The following is a 9,113-nucleotide window of genomic DNA, read 5'->3' as shown; positions in this document are numbered from 1 at the left end:
TCCTTGACCCTCTTAGGTCCGGGGCATGGATGCTGAATAAGAGGAGGGAGAACTGAAGGGATTTACTTCCTACCATCCCAAATCAAGGCAACTTGTTTGACAGAGATGACAGAAGGGGATCGAGTCTTCACTCGCTAAATGTTGACTCTTCTTGCCTGGGTTGCTCCTCTGGGAGCCATCTGGGTCTCAACTGGGCAATGTTAGGAAGTGGTTCCCCAGCGTCCTGATTTTTTATAATTAAAGCCTTTCCCCAGGACTATATTGCATCTGTCATTCTGTTTATATTTTAATCACAGTGTTTTCCCTGAAGGCTTCTTCTGGGTTAGGCTTTTTTGTAGTTCATTATTTTGAGGCCTGGTCTTCCCTGTGAAAGTGTGGGGGTGGGACTAAAGAGGTGCCCAGTAGAGAGGGGGAGGCGTGAGCAACCCCTGTTTGGGCAGGGGCCAGTCCAAAGAAGCGTTGCCTGGAAAAGGAGGAAGCGGGGCAGAACCACGGGGGAGAGGGGCAGAGAAAATAGGAATAGAAGGAGAAAGGCAAACTCAAACAGATGCCATCCAAGAGGTTTTCTCCTTGTTGCTATTCACAAAGATAATAGATTCAGCTCACTCTGGGGGTGGGACTGTGATTCACAGACTGGTTATTTTGGTTTGAATTGCTTTTTCAAGGGAGGTTCTGAGTTTAATGTTTCTACTAGTTAGCTGGAACGATGCTGGTCGCCCCATTTTTGAGATCTCTCTGAATCCCGACTTCGGAGCTAACTGACCCTTATCGAAGATGAGGGCAATCACAAGAACTGAAAGCATTCTTCTGAAGCCTCTTGTTAGCAGAAAGACAAAGGAAGAGAGAGGAAGAGGGGGAAGGAAGACATAGAGGAGAGAGAAGGAAGAATAGAAGAGGAAAGGCAAGGAGAGAGAAATAAGAAAAGAGTGCAAGAAGGGAGGAAGAGAATACATAAAAGGGGAGAGTGGAAGAAAAACAGGCATAAAGGAGAGGAAGAGAAAGAAGAGGAGGAAAAGAAACAGAGATATGAGAGGCTAAAGGGAGAATGAAAGAGCAAGAAAAATGAGTAAAAAGGAGTGGGGTTCAGTGGAAGCTAATCTGGTTTGATTTAGTTAAATATTTAGAGGTAAAACTCCAACACATTTCCCAAAATGATAGATCTGGTTATGTGCAGCTTAGTGAGACCCCAGAACTTCTTGCTTCTGGTCTAAATCTGAAGCTACAAGACCAAATACCTCAGGGGGCGAGGGGTGGAGAGGAAGAGAATAAGAATTTACATAGCACCTACTATGTGCAAAGTGTTGTTTTTTTTTTTTGTTTGTTTGTTTGTTTGTTTTTTTTTACAAATATCTCATTTGAGGTAGGGGCTATAATTAGCCCCATGTTTTACAGTGGAAGAAACTGAAGCAAACAAAGATTAAGTGACTTGCCCAGGGGTCACTTAGCTAGTAAGTGTGTGAGACTAGATTTGAATTGAGGTCTTCCTGACTCTACATCCAGCACTTCACCCATTGTGCCACTGGCTGGTGTTATGGGCTTAGATTTTAAAAGTTCTGAGTTCAAATACTGCCTCCCATACTTAAAGCTCATTCTTCCTGGTGAGATGGGAAGGTAAGCTTAATTTTATTGTTTTTAATAGCTATGTTAAAACAAACAAACAAACAAACTAGTATTTATATAGTATTTTAAGGCTTACAAAACATTTCATGAATATTACTTCATTTGACCCTCACAACAGCCCTGGGAAGTAGTTGCTATTATTATCTCCATTTTACAGATGAGGAAACTGATGCAGCCAGATTAAGTGACTTGTCCAGGACCCTAAGTCCAGTGCTCTATCCACTGTGGGACCTAGTTGCCTAAAGCGTTGTGCATAGAACATTAAGGCTAGACAGGGTCAGTGACCTTTCAGATTTATTCTGTCTTTGGTGCCAGAAGGAATGAATACACTTCATAGGAGTTGCTACTTTTTTCCTCCGGTCAGGTTAGGCACAATATTTTTGTCAAAAGAGTAATATGCATATGTATGTGCATAGAGATATCTATAAGAGCATAGCTATAAAGATATGGATGATATGTCTATATCTATACCTATCTATCCAGTGAGCTAGTTATTTTTTTTTTAGTAATCTAGCTTTAGACATAAAGTGCAATGGGGCTCCACTAAGAAAGAAAAGAGCTGAAATTCCAACTAGGTTATGGGATTTTCTTTGCGAAGCAAAACAACTGAGTCAGAGACCAGTGGAAATGATGGTGTCTTCATCTTTTACATCCTCACTACTGCAGTAAACACGTCTCTGTTGGCTATGCCACTAGCATTCCCTAAGTTACTGGTGACCAAGAGAGAATTAAAGGAGTCAACGAGACTAGGACATCACAAAGTTATATAATGTCAGATCTGGAAGGGAAATTTAATTCATGCTCGAGTCAAAACATCACCCTAAACTGTTATTGGTCCTCTTCGAAAAAAAAAAAAAAGCCCAACTCATTTCTCAGATGAGGAAATGGAGAGGCATTTTTCTTTATAAAGCTCATTTTAAGCTTATTTTTAAAAAATCTATTCCAATGTAGCTTATTCTAAATTATGTTTCAATGTATAGAAGAGAGCTGACATCTAACTAAAGGTAGGGAATATTTTTGGGGAGGAGGAAGGATGTGGTCACAAGGGGTTAGCTAGATTATAACTAATTCATATCTCTTCAGTTCTTCCTAAATGGGCCAAGATTTTAAGGTGATAATTCCTCTCCTTAATTTTAGTGGCTGTCCTGCCGTGGTCATTGGAAAGGAAAAAGACAGTCTTGAATAATCACTGGCTTGCTGCCTATGCTTGCCATCTTATTGTGATTTCTGAGATCTGCAGCAGAGCTTTGAAGAGTTGAAGCAGGGCCCTAAGACATAATGTAGGTGATTTGATGTCCAGTTTTAGGGATGAGAGAGAAATATAAGATTATGTTCACAGTACTCAGGAAAAAAGTTCCCATTCTTTTCCCCAGAAACTTAAATCATGGGGGTGACAATTTGGCCTATCTGCCCAAACATGAAGGAACAGAGAGGGAAGAGGAATTCCACAGTAAAGTAGAAAGAACACTGGATCTGGATTCAGAGTCCTCCAGTTCAAATCTTGCCTTTGATGCTTATTACTTTGGGCAAGTCACAATGTCCCTGGGCCTTAGGTCCATCATCTGTAAAGTGAGAGGATTGCCTAGATACTTAGTTATAGAGTTATGATCTTATCATTGTTCTACAGAAATCCAGATCCTAATAGGCCTAGGCATCCTAATCAGAGTTAATCTTTCTTCCAGATGTAGGTCAAATCACCCCTCACCTCCATCCTCTCACCATGAAGATCTTCTGTAACTATTCTAAGTCATATTGATCTTTCCTTTCTGTGAATGTATACAGCATTCATCATCCATTTTGCTGCTTTGCACTGAATTTTATTGTTTCATGACAGTGATCTTTGGCCAAAAGGGTTAAAGTTGAATGATGTCACAAAATCATCTTGTCTACCCCAAGAGCGTGGAAGCTCCATGAGGGAAGGGACCCCATCCCATGCTGGTTTTGGATGTGCTATGGTACTAGGCACTGTAGTGAAAGTTGAGGGTTCAAAGGCAAAAATAAAATAATCTTTGCCTTTCAGAAGAGGTAGACACTTAATGGGTACCTGTAATAAATGCTCACTGATTGGTTAGGTTGGTCTCCCTGAAGAAGGAAACGGAGATTTCTCTGAAAGACCTTGGATGCCTTTCACCAATGATGCAGATTCTGGGCTTGCTCACAGCTCTCCGAGGTAATTGAAAAATTAATGAAATTTATGAATTCAAGGAGAGAGTAATATTCTGTCAGGCTGATAGTGTTTCTCTTCCCCTCTTTCTCTTTTTAATCAAGGATCTCACTCTGACTGAGCTACTGAATTTCCGGCATGATTCCCTAGACCATCTTCAAAGGGAGACACTGCACTGTGGGGAGATTGGTCAGGCATATTTTAGGAGGGAGCATACATTTCCTGGCATTGGAACAGCTCTAAAACTTAATAGGACTTAGTGGCTTTTAGTGGGGAATATCCTTCCCCTTGAACAAAAACCATATACTGTATATTGTCTAGTGCCAGAAGACCTCCTGATTGTTTAATGAAGCCAGCTTCAATCGGAAGAGTTTAATTGTCTAGGGTTCCCATACTAAGCAGATAAGGGTTTCTGGTAGGAGAAATATAGGAATGAGGATGTTTTAGGTTGGGTTGTTCCCAAAATTCTTGTTGTTGTCCAGTCGTTTTCAATTTTGTCTGACTCATTGTGATCGTGTTTGGGGTTTTCTTGGCAAAGATAATGGAGTGGTTTGCCATTTCTTTCTCCAGCTCATCTTACAAATGAGGAAACTGAGACAAACAGGGTGAAGGGCCTTGACAAGAGTCACACAACTAGTAAGTGTCTGAGACCAGATTTGAACTCATGAAGATGAGTCTTCCTGACTCCTGGCCTGACACTTTATCTACTCTGTCATTTAGCTGCCCTCTTCCTGAAATAGATGGGACTAACTTGCCCCAAGCTGGCAACCAATGGTTTAAGTAGAAACAAACAAAAGCAAATATGGGATTTGGAGGGAAGGGACTAGAGTTTAAATCCCTACTTGGCCATTAACTATTTCTGTTGTTCTTGGGCAGATCATTTAACCAACTGCTCAGATCTTCTGTTTCCTCATTTAGAAAATAGAAATACCTATCTTGGCACAGTTATGAGAATGAGATGATGAGATGATGAAATGAGAATGATATAAAATAAGAGATGCTGACTACTTTATACATGTTATTTATTTGTTTTAAAAACCCTTACCATCATAGTATCAATATTATGTATCAGTTTGAAGGCAGAAGAGCAAAAGGGCTAGGCAATGGGGATTAAATGACTTGTTCAGGGTCACACAGCTAGGGAGTATCTGAGGCCAGATTTGAATCCAGAACTTCTAGTCTCTAGATCTGGTGCTCTATCCACTCATCCTACTAGCTGCTCCCTCTCCCCTTTATATATTCTAAGGCACTATAGCAATGATAGTCAACACACTTTTTATTAAGGCACTGTTGTATGTCCAAGATACAGACAGGTAGATTGGGGGGAAGGCATTAGCAATAAGGGGAACTAGGAAAGGCTTTTGGCAGAAGGTGAGATTTCAGCTGAGACTTTAAGGAAGCCAGGGTAGTCAAGGGTCAGGGATGGGGAGGGAATTATTCTAGGTATAGGGTATGACCAATGAAATTATAGAGTTGGTAAGTGAAATGCTTGTGCAAAGAATAGCAAAGAAAATCAGTGTCTCTGAATTACAGAGTTCATAGAGATATAAGAAAGGTATAATATGTAGAGGGACAGCTTGGTGGCACAGTGGAGAGTGCTGGACCTGGTATTAGAAAAGGATGGAAGGCAATATCAATAAAGGGAACTAGAAAAGGCTTTTGGCAGAAGGTGAGATAATAGTTCAATTCGCTGGCGACCACCTTTTAATATATTGAACCCATAAAACCCGTTTCTCCCTTACAATGGTTAAGGCTGAAATTGCAGATGTTGGAAAACACCCTTTACCTGCCAAGTTGACATTTCAGACGGAAAACATAACCTTTCCTGAAATTCCTATCAGACATAGGATCTAGGAGTATGGCGCTTCTTCTGCTGATGGGCTTGTAAGTTGTGAAGTTCCACAAAATGAAGGTGCAGGAGGCTTTTCACAGCTTAAGTAAGATCAGATTTTCTCTGATACTTGATGATTAGATATCCCCAAGACATTTGGGGGCTGAGTCAAGCCTGTTCACTGATAGCCAAGCCTGTCTCTGTCCATTGAAGCATGTTGATTAGGTAGTGACAAGGCAGCAAGAGTTTCTAAGGGTGCCAGTCAGTCTAGGGGGACACTGTGTAACTGTGTGAGCTATTATTCCATTATGACTTTTGGGAGAGGCAGCCCCCTCCTCAATCTACTGCAGGGGATGAAGAGCAGTGGAGAGGGCTGTAGGTTTCCAAAATCCCATTTCTGCTTCCTAAAATTAGATACCAATCTGTTCTCGGAGAGTACAGCACCCACTCACCAGGCTGCGCAGTGGGCATTAGTTGATTGGCATAAGGATAGTGAGTTACCTCTCTTAGCCATGGTAGTGATGGTAGGATCACAGAGGTTATAGTATATTCAAGGTACAATAACAAAGAAAGTGTTGGCACCATCTCTGGAATTTTAACAATCTTTCCTTCACTCAGGGGAACCAAAATAAGAGATAAATCTAGCCCCTCAGTAAAGCCAACAGCCTGTGTGTTATGAGGCAAAGTATTAGCACTGCAGCATTGGAAACACTGTGTAATTAACAGCACAATCACCCAGAAGACAAGCTTGTTCATTAGTACCAAGTCCTCACAGGAGGGAGCTGGTCAAATGAATCAGTTAATGACAGTATAGAGTTTTGAGACAGGAAACACAGAATGCCAGGGACCAGTGCCTCATTGTATTTCACTGACCTATAAGAACTTCTGCATGTTGAGTGATCTTTTTGCTCCTCCCTCCTTCTGTTCTTCTCTTTTTCCCTCTCATCCTTCCTCTTCTCCTTCTTTTCTGTCTCTTTTCCTTTCCCTCCTTCTTCCTTTTTTCTTTTCTTCTCATTTCCTTCCTTCCCTCTTTCCATTCTCCCTCCTTTACTTCCTCTTCTCCTTCTCTCCTTTCTGCCTCTTCTCTGTTCCCTCCTTCCTCCTTTTTTGTTTTCTTTCTTTTTTCCCTCATTTCTTTTCTTCCTTCCCTTTTTTCTTTCTCCCTCCTCTCCTTATTTTCTTCTTACATCCTCTCCTTTCTCTCCTACCTCCTTTTGTCCTTCCTTCCCCTTCCCCTTCCTTCTCTTCCTCCTCTCCTTTCTTTCTTTCCTTCTTTTCCTTTTTCCTTCTCCCTTTCCTTTCTCCCTCCTTTCCTTCCTCCTCTCCTTCCTACATCTTCTTTATTTTCTCCCTCCCCTTTTCTTCCTCTTTTTCTTTCCTTCCTCCCTTTCCTCTATCCTTTCTTGACAATATATGAGCTAGTGTAATGTAGTATGGATATGTGCTGTAAGGATTCAAAGTCAGGAAAAGATCAGCATGGGTTAAGAGTTAATAAGGTGGGACTTCTGCGGGTCTTGATGGGCAGGTAAGATTGAATTCAGTCAAGTAGAGAAGGAAGAAAGTGAAGGCCTTGTTATTTGCCAATATGTCACTGGTACCATTATGCATCTAGCCTCTCTGCCTTCTTCCCTTCCCCTCACTTCTCCCATACAATTATTTACCAAAGAAAGTCCTGTTGATTCCATCCCTGCAACATCTCTCAAACCTGCTCCCTCCAACCTCTTCTTATCTCTGTTTCCATAGCCACCAACCTAGACTGGGCTTTCAATACCATCTGCCAGATGATCCTAATCTTCCTGCCTCTATTCTCTCTACCTTCTTCCAACTTATCCTTTACCCTGCTCCCAGAATAATTTTTCTTATACGAAGATCTGGTCATGTCATTCTCCTGTTTAAAAGACATACAACAGTTTCTTTGAAACCCACTGGTGAATAACAATGACACACTCAGTGGTGATTATGGGTCTTAGGACCTTGTAAGCAAAGATTCCTTTTCCTTGAAAGGAAAGTTCAGGCTCCTTTTATCTGCTATTCAAGGCCATCCAAAATCTGCTGGCACCCTATGTTATCTCATATATTGCTCTCTTCCCACTCTTTAGGCTTCAGCCAAACTGGATGTAGACATGTGTCTGATCAGTAAGAATTTAATCTTCAAGGAGGCAGCTGTTGTATTGTTTTCGTCTTTGTATTCCCCAGAAACTAGTATGATGTTTGTTACACAGTAGGCACTTAATAAATGCTTGGGGATTGATTGAATCTCTTTTGAACATGACTTATGCATTCTTGATTCCTTACCTTTGTTTATGCTATTCCCTGTGTAGGGAATATTATCTCTCCTCCTTGTCTACTGAATTCCCACCCATTCTCTAGAATAACAAATGCAATTTCCACTAGGAAGCTATTCCTGATCCAGTCCCTACAGGGTAGTGCTTTTCTCTTCAAATCTTATGAAGCATTTTGCTTGCATCCTTCTAATAAACTTATCATGGAATGTTGTGCATTAGAGATATATGAATATGATTCTTATTCTCGAATTCAACAGAAAACTCCATGAAGTCTGAGCCTGTGTTGTTTAATTTTTAAAAAGTTTCCTAAGCACCCAGCCCAACATTTTGTTTAGTAAATATTGGCATTTAATCGATGTTGTTGCTTTAAGGAACAGAAGAAGGCACGGCTAGATAGAAGAATTTTGCTTAAAAAGACTGGGCTTGCCATTGAATATATTGGAAACATAGTGTCGTGACCCACCTATCTAACCCTCAAATGAAACCATCAACAATAAACTTACCAGGGAAATAAGTAAACATCAAAATTTTCCCCAGCACATTCCCTTCTATCCATTCCAGTTTAGCACATTCTAGAACTCTTCCCACATTTCCTTGAGTTCTGCTCCATTTGCCCCATCGCTAAATGGTTCTTCCCCTAGGACCTATGGGCATGTGTTTGTTGAGTCACTCTGAGCTATGCTCAGAGGAGGTTATGCAACAGAATTCCCAGAATTTCCAAGTAGGAGCAAACCTCAGAGGTCATCGAATTCTACCCACTTGAACACAAACAGTCTCTATGGTGTCCCTCTCAAGTGCTCACCCTCTTATCATGAATATCTCCTATGATATTCTGATCACAACTCTATTCCATGACTCTAAAAACATTATCATTCCCTGATACTTCTAATCCCTTGCCTTCTTTTCTCTAGACTTATCCCTAGCTCCTTCAATGACTCTTCATATGGCACCATCTCCTGTTCCCTTATCTTCTTGTCCTCATCTAGATATACTCTAGCCTGCCAATATCCTTCTCAAAATGTGGCACCCAAATTTCCACATAATACTCCATTATTACTGCACTGTATGTGCACTCTTGCGCTCTCTCATTCTCTCTCATTCTCATTCTCTCTCTCTCTCTCATTCTCTCTCTCTCTCTCTCTCATTCTCATTCTCTCACTCTCATTCTCTCTCTCTCTCTCTCTCTCTCTCTCTCTCTCTCTCTCTCTCTCTC

The sequence above is a fragment of the Gracilinanus agilis genome, chromosome 2 (assembly GCF_016433145.1).
Source record: "Gracilinanus agilis isolate LMUSP501 chromosome 2, AgileGrace, whole genome shotgun sequence".
NCBI lineage: Eukaryota > Metazoa > Chordata > Mammalia > Didelphimorphia > Didelphidae > Gracilinanus > Gracilinanus agilis.
This window is presented reverse-complemented; position numbering follows the sequence as displayed.